Here is a 23,116-nt window from a genome sequence, read left to right as displayed (position 1 = left end):
GGCAAGCAGGGTGGTGAGGTACAGAGAGGACAGGACTGGAAATCAAGAGACTTGGATTCAACCCTGATGAGGACTAGAGATGTGATCTCCCTGTGCCTCAGTTTCCCCAATTAAGGAATGAGGAAGTTAGACCAACTGTGGATTCTTGGATTTGAGTCAGCATTAGTCAGGGAACAACCACTAAATGTTCACTTTCCTGGACCCTTGAGGAGACTCTACCCAATTCACTTTGCTTTAGAGAGGCTTGTTCTGGGCTGGGGACCTGAAGGAAACAGGCAAGGGACAATTTTACCCTGAGTGGGTGACAGAAATCATCACATAGCACAGAGAAAGCTGGCCGGCCCCAAGGTTCACTCAAGTGGGAAGGGAGTAACTTCCTGTTCTGTACAGAAAGGGCACCCATGGGGACAGTGCGCCAGAAGCAGATTGGTATTATGTGATGATGGAGAATGGCAGCAGGTGAGGGTGAGGTAGGCAGCCAACAGGGCTCTGGGGCAGCTTATTTGCTGGTCTTAGGGACCTCTGGGAACTTAGCCTGGGGATGATATGGATTGCATCATCCTTGGAGTACTGCATGCTCCATGGGCAATGGGATCTGAATGCCTGTGCTTTTCAGCACCCCAGCACTTGGATGGTCCTCACTGCTGTTCTCCACAGATGCTGAAGCCATGTGCTATTAAAGGCACTGTGGTGGCTTCTCAGTGAGTGCAGAGGCCAGCATGGGAGCGGGGAAGGATGCAGTTGTGAGTCAGGGTAGGAAGAAGAACATTAGGGGCACTGGGCTTGGGGTGGGGAAGACAGCCCTTTTATGTGGTTGTTGGAGCATCAGGGCATGACACTGGAGAAATTGAGGACTGAGGATTCAGGTGGCCTATCCCAGAGGGGCAGAGAAGGGGCCACAGGGATGCCTTAGAGCAGAAGGCCAGCTCTAACAGGAGGCCTTAGCACTCACAAACTGGCTTTCTCTTTCTGGAATCCAAGATAGTGCACAGTATGCCATTTTTCTTTCTGCTCTCCCCTAGATACCACATTAACAATGTGTTCATTCAGGACTAAGATTTATTCCAAAAAGCCAAACTCACTAATCTTCCCAAGGAATGTAGATTTTTCTTAATTTCCACCTACCACTCCCATCTCTATGGGGAGGTAGAGAGAGATGAGAAAGAATATAGAAATTGTGGCCTTAAAGTTGGCTACAAGGAAATCCCAGGCAACAAAGCAACCATGGGCAAAATCTCTCCTGTAGTTGTCATATCAATGTGAAATTACCTGCTTTATTCATTTACAAGGCTCAACATGAGCAGCAAATCTCTCAGCTACCAGGCCCCAGGTCTGGGCTGCTAAGAGACAGGGGTGGTATGTGAGCACATGTACCTCACTGCAGGCCTGCCTTGATGTCTCCAAGGGGTCTGGTTCCTCCTACATGGCCTGCCCAGACTTTGGGTCAGTCCACCACTTGCCGCCTGGGAGTACATGCTCAGATGGCCATCAGTGTTCACTCTGCACAAGCTGTACTCTTGCGGGTGCGTAAAAGTCATGCATGCTTGGCCTCTGCCCTGTGAGGTAGGAAACAAAGATATCGACATCCTCATTCAAAGACAAAGAAAGTGAGGCCCAGAGAGGCTAAGTGATCAGTCACATCCAGCTAGCAGGAGTATAGCTGGGTCAAAATTCAGCTTTCTTGACTCCAACTCAGCCACCTTGCTATTCTGCCTGCTGCATTCCAAGCTGGCAAAGAATACGGTTTTAAGAGGTTGTCTCAGGGTAAGGGCACAAGTTAGGGAATCTGTCTCCACAATTCCCTGTTCACTCAGCATATGCAAACATGAATTTGTGTTCAATGCATACCAGTTAGTATATCACTTTAAGAGGCAATTGAGAAATTGGGTCTCAAAACTAGGGCAGAGGATGAGACCTCCAGGTTTGTGAATTCAGGAATCAAAGAGTCAGATCTTTATAGTGAGTTCTGGCATAGTTTTAATTGTCCTCTGCTCCACAGTACCCCTCCAGGACCTTCTCCTTACTCCCATCTCTAGATCAAGCAGAGATCAATCAATCAATCGATTAATTTTATTTATTATTCATGATTTGCTTAATAAAAGAGAGACTAGTAGGTGTTTAAAGAAGAGTTACAGCCATGGGAATACACTGCTTCAAAACCTAAGTGGTAGCAAAAAGTAGTGTTGTAGGTTGAATAATGGCCCCCAGCCTGGAACCTGTAAATGTGACCTTATATGGAAAGAGTAACTTGGCAAGTATGATTAATTTAAGGATTTTGATATAGGGAAATTATTCTAGATTATCTAGGTGGGACCAAAAGCAATCACATGTATCCTTTTAAGAGGTAGCCAGGAAGAGATGTGACACTGACACACAGAGAAGACAATGTAACTGTGGAGGCAGAGATTGGCTTGATGTAGCCATAAACCAAGGACTGCCAGAGCCTTAGAAGCTGGGAGAGATAAAGAACAGATTCTCTCCTGGAGCCTCTGGAAGGACTGCAGCCCTGATGACACGTTAATTTTGGCCTGCTGATATGAATTTTGGACTTACGGTCTTCAGACTGTGATAGAATAAATTCTGGTTGTTTTAAACCACCCAGGTTGTGATAATTTGTTACAGCAACCACGGGAAATACAACTATAAAGCTCTATGAAGGGGCATTAAGGAAGACCTGGGGAAATGGAGAAACATGCTTTGTTCTTGGGTATGAAAAGTCAACATTGAAAATACATGGATCTTGAGAAACTTAATGGAAGACCGTGGGGGAGGGGAAGGGGGAAAAAAGTTACCGAGAGGGAGGGAGCCAAACCATAAGAGACTCTTAAGGACTGAGAACAAACTAAGGGCAGATGGGGGGTAGGGGAGAGGGGAAAGTGGGTGATGGGCAGGGAGGAGGGCACTTGTTGGGATGAGCACTGAGTTGTATGGAAACCAATTTGACAATAAATTATATTTAAAAACATTTAAAAAATAAAATACACCAATTATCCATAAATTGATCTGTAAATTCAATAAAATCTCAATAAAAATTGTAAAAGGATTTTCAGAACTGGATAAAACTATTCAAAAGATCATCAAGAAGAATAAACACATGCCATGAATATTCAGAAAGAAGAACAATGAGGACAAACTCTCCCTACCAGCTAGGGAAGCAAAAAATTCCTGCACAGGGGGAAAAAAAAGATCAATTGATTAGAGCAGAAAGTCCAAAAATATATCCAAGTGTATATGCAAGTCTAGTGTATGATAAAGGTGCTATTTAAAATCAGTGTTAAAAGGATGTATTACTCCATAAATGGTGATAGCTATTTAGAAAACTATAGTCACACCTCTACCTCAATCCTTACACAAAACAAACTCCAAATGTGCCATAGACTTCCCATGTTGAATATGAAGCCATAAAAGTACAAGAAGAACACATGGAGCTCTTTTCATTATAGAAATTCTCATTTGGGGTTATAGAAGGTTTTCCTAAATGTGACAGAAAACCTTGAAGCCATAGAGAGAAAGGTCATTAATTTGACTGCATATACATGAAAACCTTCTAGGTAGAAAATGCCATAAACCAAATTATATATGTCATACACGATATATAAAAAATATATAAAATAACACAGTGTGAGAAAAATATTTGCCACAGATATGACACAGGCCTTATAGCCCTCTCCACAACGAGCTCTTGCAAATCATAAGGAAAAGAGCAAACATCCCAATAGAAAAATAGGGAAAGGCCCTGAATAGACCATTCCCCAAGAGAATAAGTATAGATGGCCAATAAATGTGTGGAAAGATGTTATCAATAATAATCAAAGCAATGCCAAGAAAAGATGTTATTTTTCACCCATCAAATTGCCAAAGATAGTTACAGAGAGGGAGGGAGGCAAACCACAAGAGACTCTTAAATACAGAGAACAAACTGAGGGTGGATAGGGGGTGGGAGAGAGGGAAAATGGGTGATGGGCACTGAGGAGGGCACTTGTTGGGATGAGAACTGGGTGTTGTATGGAAGCCAATTTGACAATAAATTATAGAAAAAAAATAAAATAAAAGGTTGACTAAACCAGCGAAGGTCTTGCGATTTTGGTAAATACTGCAAATTGATACATTTTGAAGGCTGTTTGGCAATGTGTACTAACATGTACAATGTATACAGCCTTTGACTCAGCTGGCCTGTTTTAAGGAGTTGACAAGTACTGACATGGGAAGATAGTCACGATGTAGGGTGGAGATTAAGTGCTTTATAGAACAGCATATCTATGATGCATAGACAGCAGTCTGGAGAATGTTTGCCAAACATTAACAATAGTTATCTTTGGAAAATGAGATTTAGTGTGATCCTAATTTTTCTTTGCACTTTCACTATTGTTTTCAGTTTTAAATGGGCATGTATCATTTTTCTCTGCAAAAACATTAAAGCTGTTTTCAAAAAAAGAAATGCAGAAGATGGAATATTAACATAGAACTTTGTAACATAAGTGGTCAGCTGTTTAGGAACAGAGATGAGGGAGTACGTATACCCCTCAGAATAGAAGCCTCCCCCAGGTCCCCCACTTCCTAGCTGGGTTGTTTTGGCAACTGAAAGGATAAGGATGGAATAATACCCTTTTAGGGTCCCTGCAAGAGTTAAATGCAAAACTCTATGGCAGATAGTAAGTACTCAAAAGAAAATGGCCTTATCATCATCATTTATTCATGAAAACATAAGCACCCTTCTCACTGTGGTTGAATAATGCTCCTTGATGATGTCCATGTTCTAATCCTCAGAACCTAAGAGTATGTTACCTGGCATGCCAAAAGGGACTTTGTAAATGTGACTGACTTAAGGATCTTGAGATGGAGGGATAATCCTAGATTTTCTGGATTAGCTTTAAATGTAATCACAGGGTCTCTATAAGAGGGATGCAGGAGGGTTGTTATCAGAGAAGGAGATGTGATGAAAGAAGCAGAAGTGGAGTGATGTGGGGCCACAAACCAAGGAATATGGGCGCCTCTAGAAGCTTGAAAAGGCAAAGAAATAGATTCTCTCTTAGAACCTCCAGAAGGAATGGAGTCCTGCCAAATCATTTCTGCCTTCTGATCTCCAGAGCTGTAAGATAATATATTTGTGTTATTTTAAGCCACTAAGTTTGTGGCAATTTGTTTTAGCAGCTATAGGAAGCTAGTACAACACATAAAGTGAAAGAAGTCACTTGCTCTGGCATCGTGTACTTGTCTTAGGCTTCCTTCCATATGCTAAGCACCAAGCTCTTTTCTGGATTTTCCCTCCCTGTTCCACAGCCTGGCATCTCTCTCTAGGCAATAAGCTGGGACAGTTGTAGCACTCACTTAATTTGTGTCCCATCTTTGTCTTTCATTACCTGATATCCAGCATCTTGAAAAATACTGGTTTTTAAAAATATATATTGTCTGTTGATTGTTTAGGAAGGAGAGTAAATTTGATATCTGTTATTTCATCTTGGCCAGAAACAGGTAGCAACACTTTTTAAAAATCCTAGTCCTCATCTTTAGATGGACTTAGAATTTAAACCTTTGCCTATCTTTAAAATATCCTTTTTATCCTTGATAAAATATTTTAAAAATAACCCCCAAATGGGTCCCAATGAATGGAAAAAATAGGGTCTTGGGAACAGTTAGGAACGGAAAAAGAAGGGCCCTAAGCCTAGGTGAGGGTTTTTCATAAGGACAAAGTATCAGGCTTTTTCATCAGTACCATAGTTTATGGTAGCCCCAAGCTGAGAACAGTACCAGTGACTTGCTTTGGTGGGGAGATCATTTCTTTCCCTGGCATATTGCCTGCTGACTAGATGCTTCAAAATGAATATATAGACAGCCTGCCTACCTGCTGCTCCTGCAATGCCAACTCCATATACACATATGGTTGCTGAAAAAAATACAGCATGCCCAGTCAAATTTGCATTTTAGATAAACAAATAATTTTTTTGTATAACTGTGTTCCAAATATCTCAATGTATATACTTACACTAAAAATTGTTTATTATTTATCTGAAATTCAAATGTAACTGGGGTCCTTTCTTTGTTAAATCTAACAACCTTATGCACACAGCAATATGACCTCCAGCTTAGTGTCAGAGCTCTGGGACTGATCAGAAAAGGCTCTCATCTCATTTCTGTCAGTGAACAGCTGAGTGTCATTGGATAAGTCACTTGTCCTCTGAGGCCTAGTTGGAGATGATTCACATACAATGCCTAATTTGGCACCTGTCTCCCAGTAGCTGCTCCATGAATGGGATTGAGTGCCAAGTCAGGTGCAGATACTACTTCAGAGATTACAGATGACTCACTTAACCCTATCACCTCTGAGCCTTCTAATAGCCTCTATAAGACAGTTGATGAGAATGTTAAATCTACTTTACAGATGGGGAAAGTGAAGCTCAGAAAGGCAACCATAGCAGGGCAGAATGTATAAGTGCCCTGTAGTGACCCAGAGAAGGTGAGGGTCTGGTTTCTCACCCAAGCTCTGCTCCTGACCTCCCTGGGTGCCCTTCTCTCCAGGATCACTCTTCATACATGGCCAGTGTGTGATATCTAGGAGTCTAGAGCTTGAGTGACAAAACCAGGATGAAGACATTGGCCTTCCCTTTCCACATCTTGGCCAGTCCTTTGTTTAGAGTGAAGCCCTGAGTTCCTAGGGCCTCCAAAGAAGTTCAGGCTGACTAATTAACAGGTAGTAGACATACAGGTCATCATCTTCTGAATCCTTCATTCCAAACTTCCAGGGCTCACATAGAATAGAAGGAGCCAAAAGAGGCAAGAAACCAGGGCTCTGGCCCCACTTCAGCTGTTGACTCACTCAGGGATCCACTTCCTTCTTTGCCTTAGTTTCTTCATCTCTAAAATGGGTATTGGATTAAAAAAATAGTCAAGAAATGATTTGAAAACATCAAAAATGCTATTGCAAATGGCTGATGGATTGTGACCAGCAACATGGCCCCAGTATTGGAATCTTCATGTTGGCCTTTCTGTAACAGTAGCTGCTTATCCATCTGTTTCCTCAGATGCTGACTGAGGTGGTAAACGGGCAGGTGGAAGATGTGGATAGGAGGAAGGGAAGGGAATAAGACCTTCCTTCTGCTTCTGAAGGTCTTCAAGAAGTTCTTCAAAGGGTAGAGAACACAGTTGTGCCTATATCTTCTGAGTACTTGTGAGATGCTGAGCTTGAGGGCTTCTTGCCCCCTGGGTCCCCCTGGAGGGGTGAGCTGCCAATTTGGACTTGCTTGTCTACAGCCCTGAGAGTCATAGTGTTAGGAGAAAAGGGGCCAGAGGCAAAGTGAGGGAGAGCTGGTCATATATGCCTACTGTCCTAAAGCCTGCAGCTGTATTACTGACTCATTCTGCAACTCATGGAGCTGAGGACTAGTGCTTATTAGCAATCTCTCAGCAGGAACAGAAGGCTGTTTGTCTCTTGTGCTACTGTGTCTGAAAAGAGAGGAAAAGACAGGAAACTATAAGAATTTTCTGTTGCTGAGTAAATGGATGAACAGAAGATTAACATCCAGAGTAATGTAAATAAGATGATGGAGTAGGAAGCCCTGTGCCCTGTTTTCCCCTCACAAACACACCAATTCAACAACAATTTATGAACAAATTCCCTTCTGTTAGAAATCCAGAAATGAATTGAAAGGCTCCTGTATCCCAGGTGAACATAAAACCACACTCTCTAAGGCCAGTAGGAAGGCTTGGGACACCCTCTTACCAGAGTCCCTGCATCCAGTAAAGTGCTATATGATCAGGGAGAAACCCCTTGGCACCCAGATTCTCTCAGGGGAAGGAGGAGGTAGGTTTCTGCATCCAGCACCCCAGCTTTTCTAAAGAAGCTACCCAGAGGACTTGCTTCTTTCTTGCTAGATGTGGAACTTGGATGGATCCAGTGCAGTTTAGCCATCTAAGGGAAATGGAGATGGTGGTTTAGACTGGTAGGTGCCATAGCTCCAAAGTTCCTTGCTCAGCACAGAGTGAGTGTAAAAAAAGCACAGTTGGTAGGGGAAGGAAAAAGTTGGTAGAGGCCCCCAGAATCTCTGGCTAGGCTGATTGGTGAGAGTCTTCTCTTGTCTGAGGCCAGTTTGTGAAGACTAATAGAGGTGCTTGCTTTGTCTAATGTGCAGACACCAACACAGTTAAATAAAATGAAGAATTAGACAAAGATGTTCTAAACAAAGGAACATGATAAAGCTGACCCTAATGAAATGGAGTTATATCATTTGTCTGACAGAATTCGAAATAATTATCATAAAGATGTGCACTGAGGCCAAGAAAGCAATGCATGAACAGAGTGAAAATTTCAATAAAGAAATAGAAAATATAAAAAAAGTACTAAACAGAAATAATGGAGCCTAAAAACAAAATAATTGCACTGAAAATTTTGCTAGAGGGGTTCAACAGCAGACTAGACCAAGCAGAAGAAAGAAATAAAAACTTGAATCAAAAGTTATTGAAAACAATTTAGCCAGAGGAGCAATAAAAGCATGAAAAATAATGATGAAAGCTTAAAGAACTTATGAGAAACAATTAAGAAGATCTATCTATCTATCTATCTATATTGCTCATTTTAAAAAATGGCTGAAAACACCCCAATTCTGCAGAAGGAAATGGACATCCAGATCCAAAGAGCCCAAAAGACAACAAATACGAACCCAAAGAAATCCATACTGAGGCAAATTATAATCAAATTGTCAAAAATCAAAGACAGAGAGGATTTTGAAAGCAACAAAAGAAAAGTGATTTGTCTCATACAAGGAAACTCTTGTTAGGTTATGAACTTATTTTTCAGAAGAAACCTTGCAGGCCACAAAAGGGTGGGATGATATATTCAAAATGGTGAAGGAAAAAACTTCCAACAAAGAATACTACCCAGGCAAAACTGTCCTTCCAAAATGAAAATGAGATAAAGATTTTCTCAAATAAGCAAAAGCTGAGAGAATCCATCACCACTAGACCTACCTTACAAGAAATGCTAAAGAGAGTTTTTCAAGTTGAAATGAAAGGATGGTAAGCAGCAACATAATAACATAAGAATGTATGAAACTCATTGGTAAAGTTAAATGTATAGACAAATATAGAATACTGTATTATTGTAATAGTGATAGATAAATCACTTCTAATTATACTATAAAAGTTAAAAGGCAAAAGTATTAAAAAACAGCTATAACTAAGAATTTATTTAAAGATACACAATCTGAATAGATGTAAATTGTGGCAATAACAAAGCATATTGGGAGAAATTAAAGTGCAGAGTGTTTGTATATTGCTGAAGTTAACTTGTTATCACTTAAAATAGCCTGTAATAACTATAAGATATTTTATTTAAGCTCCAAGGTAACCACACACACAAAAATACCTATAGATGTTACACAAAAGAAAAAAGAAGGGAATCAAAGCATATCAATGTAAAAAATCAATAAAGTACAAAGGAAGAGAGAAGAAGAGGAGGAAAGAGAGGACAAGACAGAAAAATGAACTACAAAACTAACAGAAAACAATTAGCAAAATGGCAATAGTGAATCTTCCTTATCAATAATTACATTAAATGTAAAAGGATTAAATTGCAATCAAAAGACACAGAGTGAAAAGTGGCTAAAATGGATAAGAAAAAGAAGATCCCACTATATGCAGTCAACAAGAAACTCATTTTATATTTAAAGACACAATAGGCTGAAAGTGAAAGGATAGAAAAAGATATTCCATGTGAATGGTAACCAAAAGAGAGCAGGAGTGTCTATGCTTTTTATCACACAAAATAGACTTTGAAGTTAAAACTGTTATAAGAGACAAAGAAGGATATTATATAATGATAAAAGTGTTGAACTGCCAAGGAGATATAATTATAAATATATATGTACCCATATCAGAGCACCTAAAGGTGGAAAGCAAACATTGATATAACTGAAGGCAGAAGTAAACAGCAAAACAATAATAGTAACAGACTTCGGTACTCCACCTTCAATAATGGCTAGACTATACAGACAGAAGATAAATAAGGAAACTGAGACTTCGAGCAACACTATACACCAAATGGATCTAAAAGGTATACTGAGAACATTCCACCCAACAGCAGCAGAATAAACATTTTTCTCAAGCACACACAAATCTTTCTCTAGGATAGATCACATTAGATCACAGAGCAAGTCTTAATAAATTTAAGAAGAGTGAAGTCATACCAAATATCTCTTCTGACCACAATGGAATGAAACTAGAAATCAACAGTGAAAGAAAACTGGAAAATTCACGAATATGTGGAAGTTAAACACTACAGTCTTGAAAAAGCATTGAGTCAAAGAAGAAATAAAAAATAAATTAAAAAATATCTCAAGACAAATGAGAACAAAAACACAATATACCAAAACTTATGGGATGCAACAAAAGCAGTACCAAGAGAGGAGGTCATAGCAATAAGTGCCTACATTTAAAAAAGTGAAAGATCTCAAGTAAAAGACTTTGCACCTCAAGTTGCTGGGAAAAGAAGAACAAACTAAGTCTAATTTTAGCAGAAGGAATGAAATAACGATTAGAGCAGAAATAAGTGAAAATATAAAAAAATATAAAAAAAGGAAAAATCAACAAAACTAAGAATTGCTTTTTTAAAAAGATAAATGAAACTGACAACCCTTATCTAAAATAAGAAAAACGGAAAGAAGTAAGTAGATACAATTAGAAATGTAAGAAGAGATATTACAACTGATGTCACAGAAATACAAAGGATCATAAGAAACTACTATGAACAATTAAATGCCAACAAACTGGATAACCTGGAAGAAATAAATAGATTCCTAGAAACACACAACCTATCAAGACTCAGTTATGAAGAAAAAGAAGTCTTAACAGACCTATAACTAGTATGGAGATTGAATTAATAACTTAAAACCTCTCCTGGGGAGCCTGGGTGGCTCAGTTGGTTAAGTGTCTGACTTTGGCTCAGGTCATGATCTCACAGTTTGAGCCTGGCATTGGGCTCTGTGCTGACAGTTCAGAGCCTGGAGTCTGCTTTGGATTCTGTGTCTCTCTTTCTCTCTGCCCCTCCCCCACTCGTGCTCTGTCTCTCAAAAATAAACATTAAAATTTTTTTTAAATAATTTAAAGCCTCTCAACAAAGACAAACTCAGGAGCAAATTGCTTTACTGGTGAATTCTATCAAATACTAAAGGACTAATCCAAGCTTTCCTAAACTCTTCCAAGAAATGGAAGAGGAGGGAATATTTCCAAACACATTCTTGGAGGGCAGAATTATCCTGATACTAAAGCCAGACAAAGACATCATAAGAAAGCAACAGGCCAATATACCTAATAAATATAGATGCAAAATTTTCAACAAAATACTAGCAAACCAAAACTAGCAAATTCAACAGCATGTTAAAAGGATCTTACAACATGACCAAGTGGGATTTATCCCTGGGATGCAAGGATGGTTCAATATATGCAAATGAGTAATGTAACACAACACAGTAACAGAATAAAGGACAAAAATCACATGATCATCTCAATAGATACAGAAAAATCATTTTACAGAATTCAACACCTTTTCATGAGAAAAATTCTCAGTAAACTAAGAATAGAAGAAAAGAACCTCAACACAATAAAGACTATATATGAACATCCCACAACTAAAACATCATACTCAATGGTGAAAAATGGAAAGATTTTCCTCTAAGACCAGGAATAAGACAAGAGTGCCCACTCTTGCCACTTCTATTCAATGTAGTAGTACTGGAAGTCTTAGCCAAAATAATTAGGTGATAAAAAGAAATAAAAGGCATATCCAAATAGAAAAGGAAGAAGTAAAAGTGTCCTTGTTCTCAGATGACATGATCTTATATGTAGAAAACCCTGAAGACTCCATTAAAAAAAACTGTTATAACTTTAATGAGCAAATTCAATAAAGCTGCAGGACACAAAATCAACATACAAAAATTAGTTTAGTTTATATATACTAACTCTGAACTATCTGAAAAGAAAATTAGAAAAACAATTCAATTTCCACCACAAATAATAAAATACCTAGGAATAAACTTAACTAAGGAGGTAAAAGACTTGCATACTAAAAACTAAAAAACACCGAAAGAAATTAGTGGTCCCTGGCTGGCTCAGTCAGTAGAGTATGCAACTCTTGATCTTGGGGTTGTGAGTTCAATCCCCATGTTGGGCATAGAGATCACTTTAAAAAAAAGAAATAAATTAGGGGCTCCTGGGTGACTCAGTCAGTTAAGTGTCTGACTCCTGGTTTCAGCTCAGGTCATGATCTTATGGTTCGTGAATTTGAACCCCATTTAGGGCTCTGCACTGACAGCATGGAGCCTGCTTGGATTTCTCTCTCCCTCTCTCTGCCCCTCCCCCTCTCCCACCTGCATGTGCACTCTCTCTCTCTCTCTCTCAAAATAAATAAATAAGATTAAAAAAAGAAAAAAGAAATAAATTAAAGAAGACACAAATAAATTAAAAGATATACATGGATCAGAAGAACTAATATTGTTAACATGTCCATATTACCCAAAGCAGTCCACAGATTCAATGTAATCCATATCAAAATCCCAGTGGCATTTTTTACAGAAATGGAAGAAACAAATTCTACAATTCATATGGAATCACAAAAGACCACAAGTAGCCAAATCAATTTGGAGAAAGAACAAAGCTAGAGGCATCACATTTCCTGATTTCAAAATATATTACAAATGTACAGTAATCAAAATGGTATTGCACTGGCATAGAGACATATACAGAGAAAAATGGAATAGAATAGAGAGCCCAGAAATAAATCCACACATATACAGTCAACTGATCTTTGACGTGGGTACCAAAAATATACAATGGGGAAAGGATGGTCAGTTCAACAAAATGGTGTTGGGAAAACTGGATATCCACATTAAAAAGAATGAAACTGACCCCCACCTTACACATACACAAAAATCAACTCAAAATGGATTAAAGACTTAACCTGAAACTGTAAAACTAGTAGATAACATAGGGGAAAAGCTTCATTGGTCTTGACAGTGATTTCATGGATATGACACCAAAAGCACAGGCTACAATGCCAAAAATAATGAAATCAAACAAACAAACAAACAAACAAAAGCTTCTGTGCATCAAATGAAACAATCAACAGAGTGAAAAGACAACCAACAGAATGGAAGAAAACATTTGCAAACTATATCACTGATATGTGGTTAATCTTCAAAATATATAAGGAAATCCCACAACTCAATAGCAAAACAAAACAAAACAAAACAAAACGACAATAACAAAAATTCTAATAACTCTATTTAAAAATGGGCCAAAAACTGGAAAGGATATTTTTCCAAAGAATACATACAAATGGCCAACAGACATATGAAAAATGTTCAACATCACTAATCATCAGGAAAAAGCAAATCAAAACCACAGTAGATATCACCTCACACCTGTTAGGATGGCTTTCACCAAGAAAGCTAATGACAGTGAAGGTTGGTGAGGATGTGGAGAAATTGGAAGCCTTGCACACTGTTGGTAGGAATGCAAAAAGATATAGCTGCAATGGAAAACAATATGGAGGTTTCTCAAGAAATTTAAAATAGAACTATCATATGACTTAGCAATCCCACTTCTGGGTCTTTATCCAAAAAAAATCGAAACCAAGATCTTACAGGGTTATTAGCACTGCCGTGTTCACTGCAACAATATTCAGTTTCCAAGAGGTGGAAACAACCTAAATGTCCACTGACGACTGGATAAAGAAAATGTATATGCATACAAAAGAATACTATTCAGCCTTTAAAAAGAAGGAAATCCTGTAATATGCAATGACATGGATGAATCTTATGCTACATAATGAACATTATGCTAAGTGAAATAAAGCAGTAACAGAAAAAAACAAATACTGCACAATTCTATTTATACGACGTATCTAAAATAGTTAAATTCACAGAATCAAAGGATGGAATAGTGGTTGCCAGGACTGATGGGAGGAACAAATGGGGAGTTACTAATCAAGGGGCATAAAGTTTTCAGTGAAGCAAGATAAGTAAGTTCTAGAGATCTACTGTACAACATTGAACCTATAGTCAGCAATAATATATTGTCCACTTAAAATTTTGTTGAGAAGACAGATATCATTATAAGTGTTCTTATCAAAATAAAATAAGTTTTTATTTAAAAGACTAACATCTGGGGGTCTTCGGTGGCTCAGTTGGTAAAGAATTCAACTCTTGGTTTCGGCTCAGGTCATGATCTCATGGTTCATGGGTTTGAGCCCTGAGTCGGGCTCTGCGATGATGGTGAGGAGACTGCTTGGGATTCTCTCTCTCTCTCTCTCTCTCTCTCTCTCTCTCTCTCTCTCCCTGGCCTTCCCCTGCTTGCGTGCATGCTCTCTCTCTTTTAAAATAAACAAATAAATAAAAAAAAGACTAACATCAATAATATGAATGCTAGGCTACCATTGAGTGTCTACAGTATGTTAAATGCGTTTATTGCTTTGTCTTAACTATACCCAAAAAGCATCCATGCAAGGTACACATTATTATTATTCTCATTTTATACACATTTAAATCAAGACCAGAGAGTTTAAGTTATTTCTCCCAAGTCATAAAGCTAATAAGTGGTCAGAGTGGGGATTCGAACCTAGGTCTGGCTGGTTTGAAGGCCCTTCTTTCTACCATGCTATACTGCCTGTAGTATCCCCTAGAATTTACCTGCTGTGATACCCAGGGTCCGGTACCTGGAGCCTTGCTCTGCCCTAGGCATCTGGGAGGAAACCACTGAGTAAGGCAAGATGGAGGAAGATGGAACGGCAGGAAGAGCCTAATCTGTGGGCTGGTCGCACCTTCACCACTCTGACCTTCCTAGGCCTCCAGTGGTACAAATGGGAGCCTGCGTCCAAACTTAAAGTCTGTGAATGCTGCAGATTGCAGTGAAGCTTCAGTTATTCCAAGGTCACCTAACAGAATCATAAAGTTATCAACCTCAGAAAGGTCTCTGAAGAGCTGAAATAATCCTATATCTTCTGCCCTTCCTCTGCCAGAGAACTCTGCAGGCTTTGCACACGGTCTCTCTGTCTTACACTCACATGTCTAACAAGTTCTGCTGCCAAGTCTCTGCCTGTAGCACGTAGAAGCAGCACATTAGAGAGGACCAGAGCTACTAGAAATGAGGCTGACAGATATCAGAAATGGCCACTGACAGTGGGGCAGAAACAGCAATACAGTACAGAGCAGGTTCAAATGCAGGAAGTTTAGCCACTTGGGATTGTTTATTGCCAGAACAAAAGGTAAAATGATGCTAGGTAAATGAAGTATTCTTGGACTTCCTTTTCCAACTATGAATTCCCAGGTTACCTCTTGAAAGAACTGTGCCTGTCCTTCTGGACCTGAGCACTTTGCTCAGGAGTATTAGGGTACAAAGGGAAAAAACCATTTGCCAACTTTCATACATGGGAATTTGCTACTGATCCACTGTTGGACATGAACTCCAATGTTCTGACTGAAGTAAGGTTAAGTGATGGCTTCTCATTCTTTAATTCAATCCGACATTTGAATATAACATTTAATGGGGGAGCCAAACGGCTTCAGCTAGAGCTGGGAATAGGGAGGTAAACTAAGTACCTCCTTGCCTCAGTCAGGAGCAGGGCTGGCCACTAGGCCAATAGCCTAGTGTACTGAGTTGAATAGTGTCCTCCCAAAATTCATGCTGCTTTAAACGTGTGAATGTGGCCTTATTTGTAAATAGGGTCTTTGCAAATGTAATTAGTTATGATGGGGTCATCCTGGATTAGGGTGGGCCCCATTCCAATAACTGGTACCCTTAGAAGAAGTGAAAATAGAGACACAGATATAGGGAGAATGCCATGTGAAGATGGAGGCAGTGATTGCAACATTAAGGATTGCCAGCAACCACCAAAAGCTATGAAGAGGCAAGGAAAGATCCTCCTCTATAGCCTTCAAAGAGAACATGTCCCTGCTGATGTCTTGGTTTTAGACTTTTAGTTTCCAGAAATGTGAAAGAATGAAATTTCTGTTGTTTTAAGTTGTCCAGCTTGTGGCATTGTGTTATGGCAGCCTTAGGAAACTAATACAGTCTTTTGTAAATCACTGAAGAGTCCAAACAACACTAGTAAAGGACTCTTGAGAGCTAAACCAATTTGGACTACTAGTTAAGATGTCTTTTAATTTTACATTTTGAGATACCCACACCAAAGCATGGCAAGTATATACTATAAAGAGACAATTTAAAAGGCACAGCAACACTAAAAAAATAAAATAAATATCTCAGGGGACCAAAAATGGAACATAAAAAATACCTGCTAAGTAGGAATGAAGCCACAGCCAGCTGAGGTCTGGATCTAGAAGCAGACAGAGACAATCAGGTATTCTGCTCCTGTGGGGTAATGAGAACGGACTGGATTTTACTGCTTGAAATCAAATTAATGTGGTGCTTCCCCATTCATAAAAGGGTTTATAAACATTACAATTACTCCCTGACTGGAGCAATGGTTTACATCAAGCTACAAACCTATGGATATAGGATGAAACAAACACAGGACTTGGCTCAAGCTGCCTGTAAACCTCGTGGCACTCCAAAAATTGCAGAAGGATGGAGGCCCTGAGCCACAAACTTCACACCTGATTCTTGACTGGGGGCCCTCGGGTTCTAGGTGGAGGAATTATTAGCAAGACTGCTAAACAGGAGGGGCGCCTGGGTGGCTCAGTCAGTTAAGTGTCCAACTTTGGCTTAGGTCATGATCTCATGGTTCATGAGTTTGAGCTTCGCGTGGGGCTCTGTGGTGACAGCTCGGAACCTGGAGCCTGTTTTGGATTCTGTGTCTCCCTCTCTCTCTGCCCCGCCCCCACTCATTCTCTGTCTCTCTCTCTCTCTCTCAAAAATAAATAAATGTTAAAATTTTTTTTAAATAAAAAAAGACTGCTAAATAAGAAAGGATGTGAGCAAAGAAGAAAATGTGCAACTATGTGAGATAAGCCAAAATTTCAAAACACATGAAGAAAACTATACTAGGAGTGTCAACTAAAAAAAAAAAAAAAAAGAAGTCAACACTCAGGAGATGAATTTGCTCATGACAAAATAAGAATGACTCAATAAAAGATATGTTTAGGATGCTCAAAGAGATGAATAAATAACATCCATTTTAAAAAAGAAACAAAAAAAACCCCATATATCCAACCAGGCATAAAGGAAATAAGAATGAGTAGATATGAAAAACAACTAATTAGAAATTATGAAAATTTCTGCTTATATTTTCTCTTCCCTGCATTAACAAATCTCTAGGATGCTAGACCTAGTTCACCTAATCCAGCAGCCCTGTATGTCACTTCCTTACTAGCATGTATCTTTTTTCTTGCCTAGATCCTCTTCTGCTCTGCAGACTCCTTAATTTGTGGCTAGATCTGGATTAAGGCTCAGGTAACCAAGCAGCTAATCTGTAAGAGTTGGCTAAACATCACTGGAGACATTGGATATGGGATGCCAATTTACTCACACACAGTCACCTCATGTCTTTATATTGTTCCTTAGTCTGCCCTTATTTCTCTATGTATCCCCCCAACCTCCCTGTCCCATGTGCGTTCATCAAGATTCCATTCTTTAACATTTGAACTACCTCCAACCTTCAGCAACCATGTGCATTCCTTGCCAACTAATTGCAATTATACAGTCCCCAGGGTACAGTGAGTAATTTCACAAGTTCCCTTTCATTTATTCATTTACATACTTTCCAAAGACCAGTGGTTCTTGAAATGTGGTACCTAGACCAACAGTATCACCATCACCCAGAAACTTGTTAGAAATGCAAATTCTTGTCCCCCACTCTAGACTTACTGAATCAGAATCTCTGGGGGTGGCACCCAGAGCTTTGTGTTTTAACAAGCCTTTGGATGATTCTGATGTATGCTTACATTTGAGAACTGCTGCTTATAGACATTTGTGTAATGAGTGCTTACAGTGTGTCAGGCACTGTGCTAGTTGCTGGGCATGCTCTCTCCTTTGGTGTTATAGCTCTTTTTCTAAAGCCTTCCATGGAGTCATGAAAGAGATTCAAGGGCTTCCAGAATGGTAAACAAATGATCAGTATGGCATGAACTAAGCAAAGAGAAGGAAAGAACAACATTTCTGTGGCTGACAGATCTGAAGTGAGAGAGGAAAGAGAAGGACTAGTAAAGGCACTTATCCAGAGCTGGGTAACAGATCGTAGCCTAACTAAGATCAATAAACAGAATCAGGCAGGGGCTGGGCATCCTCTCAGATAAATCCACCAGCCCCTCAAGCCTGGTGTTGGAGAGGCAATGGAAAAAACAGAGAATGTGATACATTTGCTGATGCTAAGTGAAGGTGAAATGTGTCAGGGATCCATACGTGCTAAGTAATTCCTCTTGACAAACACTGATTCAGCAATTGGCCAATTCAGAGGGCATCTGCTGAGCTTCTGCTCTGGGGATGCAGAAATTAATCAGCTACGGTCCTTTTCCACCAGTAGCTCATGGTTACATGGGGGAATACAGAGAGCCAGTGCCTGTGGTACAGTCAGGAAACACACTTTAATAGAGGCTTGTGGGGGTCCCCAGTTTCTACTGGAAGGGGTAGGGGAAAGCTTTTGCAAGAGACATGACATTTGAAGGATGGCTGACAATGGCCAGGCAGAAAGGATGCAGAGAATTTGTCAAACAGAAGGAATAGCTTGTGTGATGATATGGAAGGGTTAAAGGGAAGAGTAAGAGATTTGGAATGGCTACTGTGGTAAAGTAGGTGGCAGTGAATGGCAAGAGAACAGGCAGAAGGAGGTGGGGTTGGAATTGGTTGTGGTTCCGGATTTCATCCTATAGGTGATACAGAGTCACTGATATTTAAGAGCAGAGGGGTGACATGGCAAACTTGGTGTGTTAGGTCACACTGGGGACTGTGTAGATAATGGCGCTGAAATGGAGGCAGTGAGGCTAGGAGACCCATACAGAGGCTGTTTGAACAGTCCTGGAAAAAGCTGATATGGGTCATTGGCCCCAGCACAGAATGGATTTCAAAGTTCTCAGGACCAGGTTCTGTGCTAGGCTCTGGGGGATATAAGATGAACCAAACACAGCCCCTTCCCTCAAGAGCTGTTTTCCCTGAGGTGAGGAAACAAAACTAGGAATCCAGGAAGACAAATGAGGCTAAATTTCACAGGGAAGAATACTGGAGAGCTGAACAGACAGGATGCTCCAGTGATCTGCCAAAAGTCTCCCTTGGGTATCCAGTAGAGTATTGATCAGTGCATACATGTGAGAGGCTACCCGAGGCATAGGAAAGAACCATCCAGAAACAATTAGAAAAAACAGTGTCTGGCACTTACACAATTCTGGGGATTATGCTTGTTCCCACCTGCCAATCTGGAAAATCTCATTCACAGGGCAATGGGTAGAGCATACATGTGATTCTTTTATCAGTACTGGGAAATATTGAGCCATAGACTGATACTGCTCTAGTCCTGCCTACAAATTATAAAAGCAAATCAGAAAAGTTCAAACTATTTCCAAGTAACTTAACTGTGTCCCATGGCAAAGTTCAAGAATATTTATAATAATACAAAAGTATCCAGCACTTAACAAGGTAAAATTCATAATGTTTGGCATCCAATAGAAAAACCCCAAGCATGCAAAAAAAGCAGGAAAGTATGACACATATTGAGGAGATAAATCAATCAAAACCAATCCAGAACTGAAACAGATGCTAGAATGAGTAGATATTCTAGAATGTTAAAACAATTATTATAATTGCATTCCATACGTTCAAAAAGTTAAGTTGAGCATGTGAGATCTAAAAAAGACCCACATTGAACTTCTAGAGATAAAAACTACAATGTCTGAAGTGAAAAATATACTAGATGAAAATAATGGAAGATTAGACATTGTAGGAAAAAAGATTGGTGAGCTTGAAGACATAGTAATAGAAACTGTCAAAATAAAACACAAAAACATTATATAAAAAAGAATTAGAGCATTACTGATCTGTAGTACAACTTCAAAGACTTAATATATGTGTAATAAGAGTCCTTGAAAATTATAAGGAACAGAAAACATATTTGAAGAAATAAAGGCTAAGAAAATTCTAGATATAATGAATACTATAAACCCACAGATTCAAAAATTTCAGTGAATTCTAAGCACAAGAGACATGAAGAAACTATACCAAAGCATGTTATAATCAAATTGCTCCAAACTAGTGATAAAGACAAGAAATCTCAAAAGCAATGAGAGGAAAAAGTTATCTTATGTATAGAGGAATAAAAATAAGGATTTATAGCAGATTTCTTGTGAGAAACAACACAAATAAGAAGGTGGTGGATCAATATCTTTAAAGTATTGGATGAAAAAAAAAGAACTTGTTGACCTCATATTCTGTACCCAGTAAAATTATATTTCAAAAATGTAGGCGAAGTAAAGACTTTGTCAGACATACAAAAACTATAAGAATTCAGCAGCAGCATGCAGGCAATATACATTTTAAAGGAAGTCCTTCAGACAGAAGAAAATGATACCAGATGGAAATAATGGATCTACACATAGGAATGAAGAACACTGGAAATGGAAACTACATGGCTAAATATATAAGATTTTCCTCATTATTTAAATTTCTTTAAAATATAATTGAGTATTTAAATAAAAATAGTAACAATTGAGTGTGGTGGGGTTTATAACATAAGTAAAAATAAATCCTATGATAATAGCACAAAAGACAAGAGAAGAGAAATGGAGGTATACTGTTATGGCATTCTTATATGTGAAGTGGTATAGTATTACTTAATATTATTAATTAATAATATTATTTAAAGGCGGAGCAGAAGTTAAAGATGCACCCTGTAAATCCTCAATCAACCACTAAAAATAATGAAACAAACAATGATAGCTTAAAAATTAACAAAGGAGATAAAATGGAATCTAGGAAATACTCCAGTAATCCCAAAGAAGTTTATAAAAAAGAGTGTGGGAAGGGAAAACACAGAATATATGGCACAAATAAAAAGTAAATGACAAGATAATAGACTCAAATCTAATAATATCAATAACCATATTAAATATAAATCATCTAAACACCACAATAAAATGGCAGAGATTGTCAGATTGGATTTAAAAACAAAACCTGACTGTATATTCCCTACAGAAATGAATTTTAAATATAAAGACATAAACAGATTCAAAGTAAAAGGATGAAAAATACAGTGCCAAAACTAATCAAAAGCAATCTGGAATGGCTATATTAGTATCAGACAAATTAAATTTCAGAATGAAGTAAGTTTCAGAAAAAAGAATGTTAACAAAGGGGTGCCTGGGTGGCTCAGTCAGTTAAGTAACTGACTCTTGATTTCAGTCATGATCTCATCATTCATGAGTTCAAGTCCCATGTTGGGCTATATGCTGACAGTGCAGAGCCTGTTTGGGATTCCCTCTCTCCCTCTCTCTCTCTCTCTCTGCCCCTCCCCTGCTTGCACTGTCTCTCTCTCAAACTAAATAAATAAACTTAAAAAAAAAAGAATGTTAATAGGGATAAAGAATGTCATTCCATAATGATAAAAGGGTTGGTTCACCAAGAATGTATGAGCTTATGAACCTAATATGAGGCAAAAATTTACACAGCACAAGGATTAATAGATATAATTAAATCTGGAAATTTCAATGCCCTTCTCTCAATAATCGCCAGAGCAAGTTTACAGAAATTCATTAAAGATAAAGAAGATCTAAACATTATAAACAAATTTGATCTATTTGACATTTATGGAATAGTCCACCCAACCACATTAGAATGTACATTCTTGTTAAATATACATGGAACATTTACCAACATAGATAATATTTTGGGTCACAAAACAAGTTCCAGTAAAATGGGAAGAATTCAAACCATACAAAGTCTGTTCTCTGACCACAATGAAATTAAAATAGAAATCCATAACAGAAGTATCTCTGAAAAATTCCCCAATTATTTGGAAAATAACACAGTCCATAACCCACACATAAAGGAGGAAATTTAAAAATTAGGAAATATTTTGAATTGGATGAAAATGGAAACACAACATCTAAAAATTTGGTGAAAGCTGCTAAATACAGGAAAATTTATAACACTAAATGCTTACACTAGAAAAGAAAAAAAATCTCAAATCAATGATCTCAGCTTCTACTTCAAGAAACAAGAAAAAGAAAGCAAATTAAACCCAAAGTAAGTGGAATACAGGGAAAAAAATAAAGATCAGAACAGAAATCAAGGAGATAGAAAGCAAGAACAATAGAGAAAAAACATTATAACCAACACTGATCCTTTCAAAAGATCAAAAAATTGATAAACCTCTAGTCATGATGACTAAGGGAAAAAGAGATAAGACAAATTACTAATACTGGGAATTAAGAAGTGATGTCACTACAGATTCTACAGATACTAAAAGGATAAGATAATATCATAAACAACTTTATAATAATACATTTGGTGACTTAAAAAAAGTGGAAAATTTTCCATTCCTTGAAAGACACAAATTACCAAAGCTGACTATTGAAGAAATAGATCATCTGAATATCTCTATATCTATTAAAGAAACTGAATTTGTAGTTAGAAACTAGCCCATATAGAAAACTCCAGAAACAGATGGCTTCATCAGTGAATTTTATCAAACACTTAAGGATGAAATAAAAGAAAATATAAAAACCTCTCCCAGAGAATGGAAGAGAAGGGAATACTTTCCAATTCATTTTATGAGGCCAGCATTATCCTGATACCAAAGCCAGACAATAATATTGTAAGGAAAGTAAACTACAGATCAATATTTGTCATGAATATAAATGTAAAAATTTTGAATAAAATTTTAGCATATCAAATTCAACATTACATAAAATAGATAATACATGGTGACCAAGTAGAATTTATCTCAGAAATTCAAGGTTGGTCTAATTTTTGAAAATCAATCAATTTTAGTTTGCCATATTAACAAATTAATAGAGAAAATTCATATTATTGCAATGAAGGTCAAAAAAGCATTTGACGCTATCCAACAGCTATTGGTAATAATTCTCAGAAAACTTTGAATAGACTGGAACTTCCTTAACCTGAAGAAGGGCAACTATAAAAAATCTACAGGGGTACCTGGGTGGCTCAGTTGGTTAAGCGTCCA

At 38.2% G+C, this 23,116-nt stretch overlaps 1 long non-coding RNA gene across 17 annotated transcripts in view; it reads right to left on the bottom strand.

Annotated features, from left to right (window-relative positions):
* The window catches only part of LOC106985752 (uncharacterized), a 277,059-nt gene that overhangs the window by 51,231 nt on the left and 202,712 nt on the right, over nucleotides 1-23,116 (bottom strand). For all 17 annotated transcript variants that reach the window (XR_008289887.1, XR_008289888.1, XR_003418186.2 and 14 more), the window contains one exon: nucleotides 16,280-16,356. This is a non-coding gene — a long non-coding RNA (uncharacterized LOC106985752). The remainder of the gene's footprint in view (nucleotides 1-16,279; nucleotides 16,357-23,116) is intronic.

The sequence above is a fragment of the Acinonyx jubatus genome, chromosome X (assembly GCF_027475565.1).
Source record: "Acinonyx jubatus isolate Ajub_Pintada_27869175 chromosome X, VMU_Ajub_asm_v1.0, whole genome shotgun sequence".
In the NCBI taxonomy this organism is placed as follows: Eukaryota; Metazoa; Chordata; class Mammalia; order Carnivora; family Felidae; genus Acinonyx; species Acinonyx jubatus.
This window is presented reverse-complemented; position numbering and strand designations above follow the sequence as displayed.